General features: G+C 44.2%; 1 pseudogene; it reads right to left on the bottom strand.

Annotated features, from left to right (window-relative positions):
• LOC130355540 (zinc finger MYM-type protein 1-like) overlaps positions 1-19,376 on the bottom strand; it is a 74,764-nt pseudogene that overhangs the window by 20,028 nt on the left and 35,360 nt on the right.

Genomic DNA, 19,376 nt, shown 5'->3' with positions numbered 1-19,376 from the left:
AGATGTTATGATGTACCCTAACTGTTTGAGGTGTCCACAGGTCCTCTATGAGTTTGAGCTGCAGTTTTGTGGCACGAAGGTGTCTTGTGTGCAAAGGAAGATAATACAAGTGTAAAATGCTGTGGAAGCAAATGGTAAAAGTGGAGTATAGGGTAGACCATGTATGTGCATAGGTCAGAGATCTTCTATTATGACCATTGCCTGGTTGGCAGAGGAATATACAGAGCATGCAGAACACTATTGCCTTATCTTTTTTTGGTGGGGCCTCAGAAGTGACTGTGCGAAGTGCTACTTAGCACATGAATAAGATCTATTGGCATGACACATTTTGTCAATTAGTTTGACAAGTTAAGTCCACTGTCAACTTCAAGAATTTTTAAGGGCTATAAACCTAAAGGGGTACTCCACTGCCCCAGTGTTTTGTTCCGATCACTGGGTGTGGGGGTTGTGATATCACGGCCACGCCCTCTTAATGCAAGTCTACGGGAGGGGGCGTGGCAATTCTTCTGAATGCTGAGGCGCTGATGGTTTGTGCAACATCTCTAGTCATGTACGTGAATGGAGTCATGTTGCGATCCACAAGTAGCCTCACCCCCACAGTCACAAAAAAATCCATTATGATCATGCGGATGCTGTGTAGCCCTAGTCTTAAGTGGATATTTTGTTTCATATTACTTTCTTTGATACCAGAAATGAACTTAACCAATCCAGGCTCCATTTAATTGAAAATGCAATGGTTTGCTTGCAGCGAGTGACCTTTGTGCAGTTTATGCTTGCAACAAGAAAAGTTAAAAAAAAAATGAAAAAAAGAGTCTCTCTCTTTTGATCCTTCAGGTCAAGTGAAATAAACAGAAATAATATGTGTCTGCTTATTTTATTTATTTATTTTTTTTTACCAAAAAATGGTTCAAAAATCTGTGCTGATAATTTTTATAACATCTGTATGGATATAGTTTGCAGCTTTCACACCTGAAAAAAGTCCCTCCAGTTAATTTAGGGAAAAAACAACCATCATAATAAATCTCTAGATCAATTACCTACCTTCAGTAATTTGGTGCATATTGTATTACTTGTAATATTGTTACACTCAACCTCACAACTTCCTCCTGCTGAGAGAATTATGGTTTCACTGCATTTACAGTAAAGAATCCCCTTCTGTGTTGGTGCAGAATCTTTCTTTGTTCTAGACATATTTTGATCGTTTTCATTGGTACTGTTTAGCCCCTTTCCATAATCTTTAAGACAACCACCAGTTGCATTGAAAAATTGTCTTCAAGAGCTATGGTCTTCCAAAAGAGAATATCCTTGATAAAGGGCTAGTCTTCTCAAAGATGTAGCAGGAAAAAGAAGTAACACGTAGCAACTCACCACTTCTGTAGAAACTTGTTTAATGGTGCAGGTTGGCATACAGCTGACACATAACAACGGGAACGATGTACAGGGAGGGCTAGACGTGGCGGGGGGAGCTCGAGACGATGGATCCTATTTCGCGTCCAGTGACGCTTCTTCCGGTCCTAGTGAGCCCAGGTGAGTCCGTATCTTATGCATCCCACCCCTCTCGGGGGTGGAGCCATTAGGTACGAACAGACAATGGGAAAAGGAACATATACGTAAGTGTTACACCAAATACAATGTGATCACCCAGTTAAAAAGTATCAATCAAACCTGTCACAGGTAAGGGGATAGATCATGTCGGTCATTCAGACCCATTGCGCCTAAAGCATTGAGTCGGCTTATCCAATCAATTTCTTTTCACATAAGTATATTATCGCGATCTATCCCCTGTCCCTGTATTAACACCCTTTCGATACCTGCAAACTTTACGGTAGTAAGGTCATTTTTGTGGACGTCTCTCATATGTGAGATGAATTTGGGGGCCCCTTTTCCAGTTTTTAAACTATATAGATGTTCTCTAATTCGTTGGTTCAACTGTCTTTTAGTTTTTCCTATATAGTAAAGACCGCAAGAACACATGAGGCAATAAACCACATGTGTACTGCGGCATGAAATAAACTGCCTTATGGTAATTTTAATTCCACCTAGTGAAAACTCCCGTTGTCCTAGATTATATTTACAATAGCTACAGTTTTTACATAGATAATTACCATTAGGAGCCGTTTTGTGTAGCCATGTTGTAGCATCCTGTTTATTTTGCCTAGCGGCTAATTTTTTAATATATCTACCTGCGTTTATAGGTAATAATGGGACGATTTTTTGCTATTTTTTCTAGGTCGGGATCAGCTTCGAGTATATACTAGTTTTTTTTGATAGCTTGGCTAATGAGTCTATTCATAGGTGAGTTATGGAACGCAAAGACAAAACGCTGCATCTTATTTTTTTGCTTTTTTTTCCTGATTTCTTGTCTGTTTTTAATCTCTACCTTTTCATAGGCCCTCTCTATAATTTGTATCGGATAATTTCGTTCTTTTAGTCTTTGTTTTAACTCTTCTGCCTGTACTTGGTATCCTGTGTTTTCTGAATTAATTCTCTTAAGTCGCATGAACTGGCTGTATGGAATGCTATTGTGGACGTGTTTGGGATGGGAGCTATTGTAATGTAGTAATGAATTCTGCATGATATCCTTCCGATATCCTGTAGTTTTTATTAGGTTGTCCTCTATCCAAATTTTAACGTCCAGGAAATCTAGTGAAGCACCTCCAAACTGATACGTAAAATACATATTTTGTTGGTTCTGTTCGTTCATGTACTTAACGAATTCCTGGAAGGTTGTTTCATCTCCATCCCACACTATGAAGATATCATCCACATAGCGTAAGTATTTTTTAATTTTAGTAATTTATGGGTTGGACTCAGAAAATACCATTTTGTTTTCTAATATGGCCAAATAAATATTTGCGTACGTGCAAGAAACGGGGGAACCCATCGCGTGTGGTCTTTTTGAGAATTTTCACTGCATTATTTCAGTTGCCAGCTTTTGAACTCGATAAGGTGCTACTATGTCTTCCTTGCACCATGTTGGAAAAAACTGCACTTACCATTTTATGCATGATATGACTAGTGATTGCACAGTTTTAGAACGATGTTCTCATCATGTGTATCTATGCTTCTATTGATGCATTCTTTCATGTTATTTGTCTTATATTCACTTAGTCGATACTGTTTTCTTCAGTTAAGTTTAATATTCTGTAGTCTTTTTCCATGTCAATTTTACTTATTTTTTTCCCTTTTAGTAATTAGCCATGATATAAAGAGGATTTACACACATAACTTAAGGGGAATCTATCAGCTCTATATCATGCTTAGAGCTGCAGACATGGGAAAACAGATCATAGGGAGATAAAACAAATGATACATGTTTCGTAACTGATAGCAGTTTGTATAGTTATAAAAACATGTCACCTTCTAAGCTCAAGAGCCATAGAGGTGGTGCTTAACTGCAACATGCACAATTCCTACTTTTCCTGGTCATCTCTGTCTTGAATGATTGGTGGATATGGCGTGACTTCCAGAACTGAGCCCTGTACATCAATTAAACAAGGCAGAGAGGGGTGGAGGAGGGAGGGGGCATGCATATTGCAGCTCAGCACTGGTTCTATAGTGCTTGAGATAGGAAGGAAAACATGGTTAAACAACTATATGCAAACAGCCATCAGCTAAGAGAAATACAGTATATAATTTGCTTTAACTCCATATCAGCTGTCTGCCCATGTCTGCAGCTCTGAGCATAATATAGGCCAGATTCCATTTAAACATTAGAATATATTAGTAAAGCAGTTAGAGCGAAGGACAAAGTTTGTTAATTATGTTCGATTTAATTATAGGGATTGACTTGCTCTATTTTGCCATTTTTACAATAGTAACAACAGAAAACAAAGCCTTATTAGTTGTCCTTATGAAAAAAAAATATATCAGAAATCAAACTATGTGAGAGTAAAACCGGAGTGATTTTCCCACATCAACCAATCACAGCTCAGCTTTCACTTTACCAAAATTAATCTAATTAGATTAAATGAAAACATAAAACAAACATGTGAATGATGAATTCAGAGGTGCAATAAACATGACATCTTTGGAAGTAATTCATTAATTTATTTATTTTTTACTAGAAACACATGTCCTGCTCTGTCTTTGCAGGAGGAGACTTCTGAGGGTGGAGGGATTCAACGGCGCTGACTGGAAGCAGACTCGTCAAGTAGGTAGGAAGATGGCTTTATTAAAACAATGCAACGCTTTTCACCGCAGGTGCTGCTTCATCAGGCATGCCTGATGAAGCCGCACCTGCGGTGAAATGCATTGCATTGTTTTAATAAAGCCATCTTTCTACCTACTTGACTTGTCTGCTTCCAGTCAGCGCCGTTGAATCCCACCACCCTCAGAAGTCTCCTCCTGCCATTGTCTTGCTCGGATGGGAAGGCTGCAGACTGGATCTACCACTCACTCACGCTGACCACTGTTGTGTGTGAGCTTACACAACCGCATTTGGTAAGGGCAATTCCTATCTTATTCTTGGACCCCACACCTGCGATATTACGCTATAGAGCGCTCTCTCTTTTTTCTTTAGCCTACTCTGTCTTTGATCTGTCTCCTGAACTCTGTTATGTGTAATAAATCCAGTCACCTTGTGCACATACTACAGTGTTACCTACAGGATATGTATTATTAACTCCTGCCTTTCTGTGAAGTATGAGTCCTTCATGTCTCCTCTATTTACAGTGGTGGTAGAAAGTGTGTGAACTGTGAACCCTTCAGAATTTTTGCTAAAATAGTTGACCTAAAACTATTTTGGATTTTTTATCTATTTTGGATTTTAAAAGTCAAAAAAAGTAGATAAAGAGAACCAAATCAAACAAAAGAATAAAATGTTTTACACTTGGTCATTTATCCACTGAGAAAAATAATCCAATATCTGTGAGGGGCAAAAGTATGTGCACCTTTGCTTTCAGAATCTGGTATGACCCCCTTGTGCAGCAATAACTAGTCTACCGGTAAATGTTCCCAGGAATTATATATTAGGAGAGCATATCATCTGAGCCCATTCCTCTGTATAAAATGTAATGCTAGTGGTTGGCAGCTGCCAGCTTGCAGGGTGTCACACTGCTTTTTTTTTGGCTGAGCTGTACACTAAGTTCCCCATCCTGATGCAGGCATCCTCTTCTGTATTTTCACAGGCAGAGACCATTTCTGGCACATCCCGTAGACGGCTCAGGGCTGCACTGGCTGTCATTTCATGGGTCCATGCACACCCAATTTCTGCTCTCCTCCAATCCCTGACATGCACCACCTATATGAGTAGTTTCTGTAGGGCCTAAGCAATAATTTAGTTTTGTCTACTAAGCAAATGTGTTCTGTTCTGATCTACTGTATCTGTGACTGACCTGTGCCTGTTATCTGAACCCTGCCTTGGCTTGACTCTGCTGCACCCTGCTGATTTCCCTGTGTATAACCTTTACTGTCGACCACACCTGTTTACTCATCAAGCCTGCTATCAGTCATTGGGGCATCACATATTACAGCTTCAACTCTGTTATGTTGGTGGGTTTCCTCTCATGAACTGCTTGCTGCATGTCCTTCAACAGCATTTACATTGGATTAAGGTCAGATCTTTGGCTTGGCCATTTGAAAATGGTATTCTTTTTTAACCATCCTGAAGTATACAGTATCTCAGTGCCCAGTCTACTTGCTACTAAAGTGAAAAGTTTAAATTCCAATCTCTAATCAAAAAAAGGTGCAAGTTTTGATTTCCTCCATGGTTTTCTCCATTTTGTTTTTAGAATAGATTTTTCATAATTTGTGTTTGTACTTTTTATTTTATTTTGTATATTAATGCCTGAAATGTTAATAGTTTGGCTTTGTTGTCCTAAATAGCCTAATTATCTCTCTAGGGCAGTGGTCTTAAAACTGTGGCCCCGCAGATGTTGTAAATTTACAACTCCCAGCAAGCCCCGACAGCCAGTGGCTGTCCAGGCAAGCTGGGAGTTGCAGTTTTGCATCAGCTGGAAGGCCACATTTTAAAAACCACTGCTCTATAATATAAGTTGTTATTTGTCCCTGAGTGTCTGGACTGTTTGAGTTATGTACCACAAATTTAGAATAAAAGACATAAGTGCACATCTACATTTTCTACATTGATCTTGTACTTCTCATCAAAATGTAATAAACTAACATGGGGTTTTAAGTACATATTTTAAATAAATTGTATAAGCTGACTGTCATGATTGAGCGTCATGAAACATCACAGCACGTTGAGCAGGGGAGAGTGAGCTCTAAGCTGACCCTAAACATCTTTCCCTGTCTACTTGCTCAACCGCTCTAATAGCGGATAACAACTGGGTGCCAGACCATTCCTATGTAAAGTGCAGGGGTGTCATGGCCAGCAAAATAAACAGATACTGTACAAGTAGGGGACATACAGTCAACAAAACAAATTACACAATATAACTGGAATACAAAGTAGCACAAAACAGATATCAAGAAAACTAGATAAACAGCAGACATGAAAATATGAACAAAAATGGTTAACTAGGAATTATATACAGCGAGATATATCCAGGGATGCAGAGGATAAAAAGGTTAGACTGCGGACAGACACCATATAACTCAAGGATGCAAACACTACCCTGTTTCCCCGAAAATGCACCCTACCCCGAAAATAAGCCCTAGCTGGATTAACTTACCTTAGTCCTCCGTTCCCCCATTGCTAAGAAACCAGCCTCGCTGTTCTCCACTGTTCTTGCTGCTTCCTGGTGCCGATGATAGGCTGAGCCCACTGTCATGTAAGAAGCCGGCCTGCTTCTTACTGTCACGATGCCGGCTGGCAGGAGATGGATCCTCTGTGCCAGAGAGGGATTGGCGTGGACCGTGCTAGTGGACCGGTTCTAAGTCACTATTGGTATTCACCAGAGCCCGCCGCAAAGCGGGATGGTCTTGCTGCGGCGGTAGTGACCAGGTCGTATCCACTAGCAACGGCTCAACCTCTCTGACTGCTGAAGATAGGCGCGGTACAAGGGAGTAGACAGAAGCAAGGTCGGACGTAGCAGAAGGTCGGGGCAGGCAGCAAGGATCGTAGTCAGGGGCAACGGCAGGAGGTCTGGAACACAGGCTAGGAACACACAAGGGAACGCTTTCACTGGCACAATGACAACAAGATCCGGCGAGGGAGTGCAGGGGAAGTGAGGTATACATAGGGAGTGCACAGGTGAACACACTGATTAGAACCACTGCGCCAATCAGCGGCGCAGTGGCCCTTTAAATCGCAGAGACCCGGCGCGCGCGCGCCCTAGGGAGCGGGGCCGCGCGCGCCGGGACAGGACCGACGGAGAGCGAGTCAGGTACGGGAGCCGGGGTGCGCATCGCGAGCGGGCGCCACCCGCATCGCGAATCGCATCCCGGCTGGAGGCGGTATCGCAGCGCACCCGGTCAGTGGATCTGACCGGGGCGCTGCGGGAGCGAGAGTGTAGCGAGCGCTCCGGGGAGGAGCGGGGACCCGGAGTGCTCGGCGTAACAGTACCCCCCCCCCCCTTGGGTCTCCCCCTCTTCTTGGAGCCTGAGAACCTGAGGACCAGATTTTTATCTAGGATATTGTCCTCAGGTTCCCAGGATCTCTCTTCAGGACCACAGCCCTCCCAGTCAACCAAAAAGAAGGTTTTTCCTCTGACCTTTTTGGAGGCCAGTATCTCCTTTACAGGAAAGATGTCTGAAGAACCGGAGACAGGAGTGGGAGAGATAAGTTTAGGAGAGAAACGGTTGATGATGAGTGGTTTAAGAAGAGAAACGTGAAAGGCATTAGGAATACGAAGAGAAGGAGGGAGAAGAAGTTTATAAGAGACAGGATTAATCTGGCACAAAATTTTGAAAGGACCAAGATAGCGTGGTCCCAATTTGTAGCTGGGAACACGGAAGCGGACATATTTAGCGGAGAGCCATACCTTGTCTCCGGGAGAAAAAATGGGGGGAGCTCTTCTTTTCTTATCAGCAAACTTCTTCATGCGTGATGAAGCCTGTAAGAGAGAATTTTGGGTCTCTTTCCATATGGTGGAAAGATCACGAGTTATTTCATCCACAGCGGGTACACCAGAGGGCAAGGGAGTAGGGAGGGGGGGAAGAGGGTGACGGCCGTACACCACGAAAAATGGGGATTTGGAAGAAGATTCAGAAACTCTGAAGTTATACGAGAATTCGGCCCATGGTAGAAGATCTGCCCAGTCATCCTGGCAGGAGGAAACAAAATGCCGTAAATAATCACCCAGGACCTGGTTAATTCTTTCTACTTGCCCATTGGATTGAGGATGATAAGCAGAAGAAAAGTTTAATTTAATCTTGAGTTGTTTACAGAGAGCCCTCCAGAATTTAGACACGAATTGGACGCCTCTATCCGAGACGATCTGCGTGGGCAACCCGTGAAGACGAAAAATGTGTACAAAAAATTGTTTAGCCAACTGAGGCGCAGAAGGAAGACCAGGAAGAGGGATGAAATGTGCCATCTTGGAGAATCGATCAACGACCACCCAAACAACAGTGTTGCCACGGGATGAGGGTAAGTCTGTAATAAAGTCCATACCAATCAGAGACCAAGGCTGTTCGGGAACAGGCAGAGGATGAAGAAGACCAGCGGGCTTCTGGCGAGGAGTCTTATCCCGGGCACAGACAGTGCAGGCTCGCACAAAATCCACAACATCCGTCTCCAGAGTCGGCCACCAATAGAAACGAGAGATGAGTTGCACGGATTTCTTGATGCCCGCATGACCTGCGAGATGGGAGGAGTGACCCCATTTGAGGATTCCGAGGCGTTGGCGTGGAGAGACGAAGGTCTTCCCTGGAGGAGTTTGCCTGATGGAGGCTGGAGAAGTGGAGATCAGGCAGTCAGGAGGAATGATGTGTTGCGGAGAGAGCTCTACTTCCGAGGCATCCGAGGAACGAGAGAGAGCATCGGCCCTAATGTTCTTATCGGCAGGCCGAAAGTGAATTTCAAAATTAAATCGGGCAAAGAACAGAGACCACCTGGCCTGGCGAGGATTCAGCCGTTGGGCAGACTGGAGATAGGAGAGGTTCTTGTGATCGGTGTAAATAATAACTGGAAATCTTGATCCCTCCAGCAGATGCCTCCATTCATCAAGTGCTAATTTAATGGCTAGTAGCTCTCGATCCCCGATGGAGTAGTTCCTCTCCGCCGGAGAGAAGGTCTTAGAAAAAAAACCACAAGTAACAGCATGCCCGGAAGAATTTTTTTGTAGAAGGACCGCTCCAGCTCCTACTGAGGAGGCATCAACCTCCAATAGGAAGGGTTTAGATGGGTCAGGTCTGGAGAGCACGGGAGCTGAAGAAAAGGCAGACTTGAGCTGTTTAAAGGCGTCTTCCGCTTGAGGAGGCCATGACTTAGGATTGGCATTCTTTTTGGTTAAAGCCACGATAGGAGCCACAATGGTGGAAAAATGTGGAATAAATTGTCTGTAATAATTGGCGAACCCCAAAAAACGTTGGATAGCACGGAGTCCGGAGGGGCGTGGCCAATCTAAGACGGCAGAGAGTTTGTCTGGATCCATTTGTAGTCCCTGGCCAGAGACCAAGTATCCTAGGAAAGGAAGAGATTGACATTCAAACAGACATTTCTCCATTTTGGCATAAAGTTGATTGTCACGAAGTCTCTGAAGAACCATGCGGACATGCTGGCGGTGTTCTTCTAGGTTGGCAGAAAAAATCAGGATATCGTCCAGATACACAACAACACAGGAATATAAGAGATCACGAAAAATTTCATTAACAAAGTCTTGGAAGACGGCAGGGGCGTTGCACAGGCCAAAGGGCATGACCAGATACTCAAAGTGTTCATCTCTAGTGTTAAATGCCGTTTTCCATTCATCCCCCTCTCTGATGCGGATGAGATTATAAGCACCTCTTAAGTCCAGTTTGGTAAAGATGTGGGCACCTTGGAGGCGATCAAAGAGTTCAGAGATGAGAGGTAGAGGGTAGCGGTTCTTTACCGTGATTTTATTAAGACCGCGGTAGTCAATGCAAGGACGTAGGGAGCCATCTTTTTTGGACACAAAGAAAAATCCGGCTCCGGCAGGAGAGGAGGATTTGCGGATAAAGCCCTTTTTTAAATTTTCCTGGATGTACTCAGACATAGCAAGAGTCTCTGGGGCAGAGAGAGGATAAATTCTGCCCCGGGGTGGAGTAGTGCCCGGGAGGAGGTCAATAGGACAGTCATGAGGCCTGTGAGGAGGTAGAGTCTCAGCTTGTTTTTTGCAAAAAACATCCGCAAAGTCCATATAGGCCTTAGGGAGACCGGTTACAGGGGGAACCACAGGGTCACGGCAAGGAGTACTGGTAACCGGTTTAAGGCAGTCCTTGAAACAAGAGGGACCCCAACTCTTGATCTCCCCTGTGGACCAATCCAGGGTTGGGGAATGGTGTTGAAGCCAGGGTAGTCCAAGGAGAATTTCGGAAGTGCAATTGGAGAGGACCAAAAACTCAATTTTTTCGTGGTGAGGTCCGATGCACATTAGGAGGGGTTCCGTGCGGTAACGCACGGCACAGTCCAATCTTTCATTGTTAACGCAATTGATGTAGAGAGGTCTGGTGAGACTGGTCACTGGGATGTTGAACCTGTTGATGAGAGAGGCCAAAATAAAGTTTCCTGCAGATCCGGAGTCCAAGAAGGCCTTAGTGGAGAAGGAGAAGGTAGAGGCAGATATCCGCACAGGCACAGTAAGACGTGGAGAAGCAGAGTTGACATCAAGGACTGTTTCACCTTTGTGCGGAGTCAGCGTACGTCTTTCCAGGCGGGGAGGACGGATAGGACAATCCTTCAGGAAGTGTTCGGTACCGGCACAGTACAGGCAGAGATTCTCCATGCGGCGTCGTGTCCTCTCTTGAGGTGTCAGGCGAGACCGGTCAACTTGCATAGCCTCCACGGCGGGAGGCACAGGAACGGATTGCAGAGGACCAGAGGAGAGAGGAGCCGGGGAGAAAAAACGCCTCGTGCGAACAAAGTCCATATCCTGGCGGAGCTCCTGACGCCTTTCGGAAAAACGCATGTCAATGCGAGTGGCTAGATGAATGAGTTCATGTAGGTTAGCAGGAATTTCTCGTGCGGCCAGAACATCTTTAATGTTGCTGGATAGGCCTTTTTTAAAGGTCGCGCAGAGGGCCTCATTATTCCAGGAAAGTTCTGAAGCAAGAGTACGGAATTGCACGGCGTACTCGCCAACGGAAGAATTACCCTGGACCAGGTTCAGCAGGGCAGTCTCAGCAGAAGAGACTCGGGCAGGTTCCTCAAAGACACTTCGAATTTCCGAGAAGAAGGAGTGTACAGAGGCAGTGACGGGGTCATTGCGGTCCCAGAGCGGTGTGGCCCATGACAGAGCTTTTCCAGACAGAAGGCTGACTACGAAAGCCACCTTAGACCTTTCAGTAGGAAACTGGTCCGACATCATCTCCAAGTGCAGGGAACATTGTGAAAGAAAGCCACGGCAAAACTTAGAGTCCCCATCAAATTTATCCGGCAAGGATAGTCGTAGGCCTGAGGCGGCCACTCGCTGCGGAGGAGGTGCAGGAGCTGGCGGAGGAGATGATTGCTGAAGCTGTGGTAGTAGCTGCTGTAGCATCACGGTCAGTTGAGACAGCTGTTGGCCTTGTTGCGCTATCTGTTGTGACTGCTGGGCGACCACCGTGGTGAGGTCGGCGACAACTGGCAGAGGAACTTCAGCGGGATCCATGGCCGGATCTACTGTCACGATGCCGGCTGGCAGGAGGTGGATCCTCTGTGCCAGAGAGGGATTGGCGTGGACCGTGCTAGTGGACCGGTTCTAAGTCACTACTGGTATTCACCAGAGCCCGCCGCAAAGCGGGATGGTCTTGCTGCGGCGGTAGTGACCAGGTCGTATCCACTAGCAACGGCTCAACCTCTCTGACTGCTGAAGATAGGCGCGGTACAAGGGAGTAGACAGAAGCAAGGTCGGACGTAGCAGAAGGTCGGGGCAGGCAGCAAGGATCGTAGTCAGGGGCAACGGCAGGAGGTCTGGAACACAGGCTAGGAACACACAAGGGAACGCTTTCACTGGCACAATGGCAACAGATCCGGCGAGGGAGTGCAGGGGAAGTGAGGTATACATAGGGAGTGCACAGGTGAACACACTGATTAGAACCACTGCGCCAATCAGCGGCGCAGTGGCCCTTTAAATCGCAGAGACCCGGCGCGCGCGCGCCCTAGGGAGCGGGGCCGCGCGCGCCGGGACAGGACCGACGGAGAGCGAGTCAGGTACGGGAGCCGGGGTGCGCATCGCGAGCGGGCGCCACCCGCATCGCGAATCGCATCCCGGCTGGAGGCGGTATCGCAGCGCACCCGGTCAGTGGATCTGACCGGGGCGCTGCGGGAGCGAGAGTGTAGCGAGCGCTCCGGGGAGGAGCGGGGACCCGGAGCGCTCGGTGTAACACTTACATGACAGTCGGCTCAGCCTATCATCGGCCTAGGCGGGACATCGCTGCGGCCAGTGATAGGCTGAAGGCTCTGAGAGGTCCCAACACCAGGAAACAGCATGAACAGTGGAGGGACCATGAGGCCGGATCCTTAGCAACGGGGGAACGGAGAACGAAGGTAAGTTAAAGTTTGTTTTATAATATTTGCAGCCCGGGCACAGGAATACAAAGTACAGCGCAGTGGCTGATAATTATTTGGCGGGGGGAGAGGAGCACTGCTCACGGGTGACATACGATACGATTAGTCCCCCCGATGTGGGGTGCAGCGCTGGGCTTATAAACCGGCGGGGGGGGGGGGACGACGTTGGGGGGCAATGTATTTTGTTCAATGTTCATACCGTAAAAAAAATAAGCCCTACCCTGAAAATAAGCCCTAGTGTGTTTTTTTGTGACTAAAATTAATATAAGACCCGGTCTTATTTTCAGAGAAACCAGGTAGAATTAAAGGAACAGATACAAAAACTGAGGAAACTCAAAATCTGAGGAACTGATGAAACTCCAAATCCAAAACAATTCGAAACACTGGTACAGATACTAAACAGATTCATAGAAGCAGGTGTGAACACACACCAACAGAGAACACATAACAAGATACTAGGGGTATAGACTAAACCTGACCAAGTACACATAGTGACAAGAATATCAGAAAATATAGCAAGGCTAAAAGAATAACAGGACAGAATACAATGGCAAACAGAAAATGCAATGTGCACACACAGACAAGGTGAGACTAAAACTCAGATCCTGAATGCAGGCTGAGCTGGGATTAACCCCTTAAGGACTCATGACGTACTGCTACGTTATGAGTCCGCTCCCAATCTATAACGCGTTGCCACGGCGTGATTGCAGTGCGGCGCTATTAACCCTTCAGACGCGGCGATCAAATTTGATCGTCTGAAAACTAAAGTAAACCGTTCCCGGCAGCTCAGTCGGGCTGATCGGGACATCGCGATGAAATCGCGATGTTCCGATCAGCTGGAGCGCAGGCGGAGGTCTCCTTACCTCTCTCCGCGGTGTCCAATCGTCGATTGATTGCTCCAAGCCTGAGCTACAGGCTTGAGCAATCGACCACCTATCTGACTGATCAGCATAGGAGATCAGAATAGGAGATCAGTGTGTGCAGTGTTATAGGTCCCTATGGGACCTATAACACTGCAAAAAAAAGCAAAGGTCATTTAACCCCTTCCCTATTAAAAGTTTGAAACACTCCCCTTTTCCCATTAAAAAAAAAACTGTTTAAATAAAAATAAACATATGTGGTATCGCCGCGTGCGAAAATGTCCGAACTATAAAAATATATCGTTAATTAAATCGCACGGTCAATGGCGTGTGGGCAAAAAAATTCCAAGGTCCAAAATAGTGTGTTTTTGGTCACTTTTTATGTCATGAAAAAATGAATAAAAGCCGATCAAAAAGTCCGATCAATACAAAAATGGTACCGATAAAAACTTAAGAACACGGCGCAAAAAATTAGTCCTCATACCGGCCCGTACGCGGAAAAAAAAAAGTTATAGGGGTTAGAAGATGAGAATTTTTAACATATAAATTTTCCTGCATGTAGTCCTGCATGTAGTTATGATTTTTTCCGAAGTACGACAATATCCAACCTATATAAGTAGGATATCATTTTAACTATATGGACCTACAGAATAAAGATAAGGTGTTATTTTTACCAAAAAATGCACTGCGTAGAAACGGAAGCCCCCAAAAGTTACAAAATGAAATCTTTTCTTCAATTTTGTCGCACAATGATTTTTTTTTCCGTTTTACCATGGATTTTTTTGGTAAAATGACTAATGTCACTACAAAGTAGAATTGGTGGCGCCAAATATAAGCCATAATATGGTTTTTTAGGTGCAAAATTGAAAGTGTTATGATTTTTGGAAGGTGATGAGGAAAAAATGAAAATGCAAAAACGGAAAAACGCTGAGTCCTTAAGGGGTTAAATAACCTGCCCATTGAGCTCACTGTTTAGGATCTATAACCCTTGCCAGACCAAGGAGCATCAGCAAAGACAGACAGGTGCAGACATCACACTGCCTTTTACATAGCCATCTTAATTAGATGGGTGTCTAACCTAAAATGCGTAGTTCTGCCTGGCAACCACCACTAATGCGACACTAACATCCACAGAGAGAGGGATCCAGCAGTCCGACACACCCAATGTTACCAGATTAAACCTCCCAGAAATAGGTAGGAACCCTTATGCAGTCTCCTTAAATAAAGAAAAACATAAATGATGGGTAGAAAGTGGAGAACAAATAAAGCTTGTATTTCTGTGGACTTCAAGGTGAAATGGCAGATTTTTGTTTGTGAGGCTGTGCAGTAGTTGCTTCATCCAAGGATTTGAACAATGTTCAAGAGGAATTGCAATTTTTGCTTTCCTTGTAATGATTATATACATAGTAAACAAAACATATTTACTATTTTAGAATGAGTGATCTGATTGACAGCTAACTTGAGCAATTACAAGATGACTTATTTCAGTGTGTTTAATGTGTTTTTATTTAATGTTGCCAAGGTACCAATGTAATGTCATAAACACATTACTATTTAATTAGGAACCATTAGAGCTGAACACTTTGTACAATTATCACAATTTGTTGCATGTAATTATAAGTTTTGCTGGACTGCGTAGACAATCTAAATCTTCCTGTCAAACAAATCATTTTGAGTGCATAGTATCCTATAATTCCCTTCATTTTTCTTAATTAAACACAGGATTCTGGGAGAAATAGTTTTTTGATAATACATATTTTGCTTGCCTTATCCCAAGACAATTCATATTATGTCAATGCTGTAAATTTCAAACACAACAAAAATTCCACCCAAGATAGTAACAGTTCCATCAATTTCAACCTGCAATCCCACTTTTTGATTCAGAGGTAGACAAAAAGGCCAAGGAGGCAGCTGCTTACTGCCCCATACCTGGGGGGGGGGGGGGGGGGTCAGGAAACTGTCAAAATAACATGCTGATATATCATTGCTATCAAAGGCACAGGACCCAGTGAATTTGAGAGCCTCAACATATCAAGTGACTACATTCGGGTCAAGTTTTGGCTGGAAATGAAAAGTGCTGCAAACCACACTTCTCAGCCAGAGCAGAATCTTGTATATGCTTGGAAAATGACACGAACATAGTGAATTGAATAAGTAAAACATAAGCACATTTGTTTTGGCCCAGTGCAGATATGCCCGAACTATTAAAATATAACTTTAATGAAACTGTACGGGGAATTACCTAAATGTAAAAAAAAAACAGACACTCCTCTGTGCTTACTCCTGTCCTGTCTATAAGAATATACAGTGAGCAGGGGCGTACCTAGAGCATTTGGCACCCGGGGCAGACACTTCTAAATGATTGCCCCCCCCCCCCCCACAGAGGTTCAATGAATGGTTTGCACATGGGATTAATCTCTTTTATTTTTACGTGAACACCACCATGAATCCCTGCCATAGTTGCAGCATTATCATATCCTTGACCATGGCAAAGGCTTATGTCGAGTCCATCTTCCTCCAGATGTTGCAGGGTATTTTCTGTGAGCTCAGCAGCAGTCTTTCCAGCAATAGGAAAGAAGCTCAAGAATGATTCTTTTACTTCAGCCTTGTCACCTTCAAATGAACATATCTGATCACGTCACACATCTGATCAATGTGGGACACATCAGGGGGGCTGTCAAAAGGAATCCCAAAGTACTTTGCTTTCTTGATATCAGCCACTATTTTGTCCTTCACGTGATTTCCTAAAAGACAAATTAATTCATTCTGAATATTTTGAGAGAAATAGGAAGTCATTCTCTTTCCAGATGCAACAGCATGTTTCAGTCTCATGGAATGTTCCTTTAAAATGGGATCATAGTTTGAGAGCAAATCTATCAATTCCAGGAAGTTTCTTTTGTTTGCTGATGACATGGTCTCTCTATGACCATGAAAAGGAAGATTCTGGTGAGCCATCCAAGAGGCGATGCAAAATATACCTCCATTTCCTTTTCTCTCTCTCCATTATTGTTTGGTGGACATGATCAAGGCATTTTTGTAGCTTCAATCCTGCTCTCTAGGTCTTCCATTTCTCCAAGCATGTAAAATGCTTCTCAGAAGCCTCATGATCAGACACCTTTGGCTTCAGCCTCCACCACAATTGAAACCCAGTAACTAAACTAGATGTACCTGTTAGTTTGTCATCTACAGCAAAAAGTCTGCAGCAAAAACAAAACAAACTCTGTTTTGATGGAGAGTGCACCATCCACGTTCTAAGAATTTTTTTGCCATTAGGCAGAGCCTTATAGAACCATGCAGTGGTCAGCTGTCAAATCTTCCCTTTTGATCTCTCTCCTTGTCTTTCAACAGGACTGAATGGCCTATCAGGGGTTTTGTAGAACGGGGCTGGTGAAAAACTTCTAGAAAACTCCTGCCCTGCCCCTGTCTACAAATCCCTGGTCTTCCCCCTTCTAGAAAACCCCTTCCCTTTCTTTCCCCTTATACAAAAACCCTGCACCCCTATTTCATAAAACTCAGATCCAGCAACCCCCACACATAAAAACCCTGCTCCCACCCTACACACCAAATCCATACCCCCTCCCCCTTCATATAAAAACCCTGCACCGCCATCACATAAAGTTCATACACCCCTACACATAAAAACCTGCACATCCCCATAATAAAAAAATAACACCTGAACACCCTCATTAATTGGAATCCCCTACACCCCACTTAATAAAATAAACCCCTGCACACACCCTTAATAAAATAAAACCCTGCACACCCCTTAATAAGATAAAACCCATTAACCCCCCTTAATAAAACCCCTTAACCCCCCTTAATAAAATAAAACCCTGCACCCCCTTAAGAAAATAAAACCCTGCACCCCCTTAAGAAAATAAAAAACATGCACACATCCATAATAAAACCCATTGACCCCCTTTAATAAAACACCTTAACCCTCCCTAATTAAACCCTCAACCCCCCCTTAATAAAATAAAACCCCTTAATAAAATAAAACCCAGCACACATCCTAATAAAACCCATTAACCCCCCTTAATAAAACCCCTTAACCCCCCTTAATAAAATAAAACCCAGCACACCCCTTAATAAAATAAAACCTTGCACCCCCTTAATAAAATAAAACTCAGCACCCCCTTAATAAAATATAAAACATGCACACATCCATAATAAAACCCATTGACCCCCTTTAATAAAACACCTTAACCCTCCTTAATTAAACCCTCAACCCCCCCTTAATAAAATAAAACCCTGCACCCCCTTAAAAAAATAACTTTTCATCTGCACCAAATAGAAACAAATCCAAATCCCCATCAATAAAATGAACAAATCCTTAATAAAATAAAACCCCTTAATAAAATAAAACCCAGCACACATCCTAATAAAACCCATTAACCCCCCTTAATAAAACCCCTTAACCCCCCTTAATAAAATAAAACCCAGCACACCCCTTAATAAAATAAAACCTTGCACCCCCTTAATAAAATAAAACTCAGCACCCCCTTAATAAAATATAAAACATGCACACATCCATAATAAAACCCATTGACCCCCTTTAATAAAACACCTTAACCCTCCTTAATTAAACCCTCAACCCCCCCTTAATAAAATAAAACCCTGCACCCCCTTAAAAAAATAACTTTTCATCTGCACCAAATAGAAACAAATCCAAATCCCCATCAATAAAATGAACAAATCCTGCACCCCCTCCCCCCTCTAATTAGACCCCCTCCCCCCTCAATTACACCTGCTCCCTCCACCCCTTAATAACACCACCTCCCTCCCCCCCTTAATTACAACCCCTCCCCCCCCATAATTACACCCCTCCCCCCTTTAATTACACCCCTCCCTTCACATAGAATTATTTACTTACATTTTGATGATGCCTCTGTCCAACCGCTGGTGATGGATCCTTCCGCTATTTTAAAAGATCTGTGAAGGTGGCGTCAGCATCGTGATGTCACATTGCCCACCACTGCAAAACTCCTCGCCCTGCTGCTCTGACTCCACAGATGCAGGTGCCGGGCGGAAAAGCATTGCGATTGTCGTGCAGCAGTGGATGGGGGGGGTTACTCCTTCATGGCACCTCCCTTGTGAGTGGCACGGTGGGCCGTACCCAGCACCCGCTCCCCCCTTGGTACTTCACTGACGGTGAGTGAAGGCGGGCTCAAAGCTTGCCTTGGACATGCCCCTTCCTGAGCAGTGAATGTTAAAATTACTGAGCAGCAGTAGAGAGGTGTTTTTAGCCACATACAAAAGCTAGACACATTAAAAAGACATATGAACAGAGCAACATATATGAGCCTAAATCTTTTTTTGTGATATGACAGGTATGCTTTACTTCCGTAATAGAGCTGTGCTTGCCTATTTGGCTTAGAAGCATAGCCAAACTCCACTTCATAGACAATAAATGAAGTGCTGGCTGCTCACTCCCAGTACGCTCCTTTTATTGCAGGGAAACGTTCTCCCTCATTCCTGTGATTGGGTGGGTCTCCACAGTTGGATCCTCCTCGATCCCCTAACTTTCAATTGCAGCAATAGCCCTTTAAGGCCCGTACAACATGCAAGAACCTAGAGATATCTGGCTAAAGCAATTTTTTATGCTTTTGGTGCACTTATATAAACCATGTATTCTGTGGGAGACAGCTGTTGAATGAGGAAAAACTTCCACAGATGAGAAATACACTCCAGCAGAAGTGTCACAAAGGGAATTTTGAGATTCTAAAAAGACATTATATGATATTCACAAGACAGACTCATAAAGCTTAAATGGTAAAATTTTCTTCTTCATGATCCCTGAGGGATGTTCCCTGAGGATATAAAGTTAGTAAGTCTCCTCCGCTAGCCCTGTAAGTAGCTCCCTGGGCGGGGAGCTATATTTACCTAGTCCCATCTGCTGTGTTATAATGGTGCCTCCTCAGCGTGATTGACAGCCCTCATCT

The sequence above is a fragment of the Hyla sarda genome, chromosome 1, assembly GCF_029499605.1.
Source record: "Hyla sarda isolate aHylSar1 chromosome 1, aHylSar1.hap1, whole genome shotgun sequence".
In the NCBI taxonomy this organism is placed as follows: domain Eukaryota; kingdom Metazoa; phylum Chordata; class Amphibia; order Anura; family Hylidae; genus Hyla; species Hyla sarda.
This window is presented reverse-complemented; position numbering and strand designations above follow the sequence as displayed.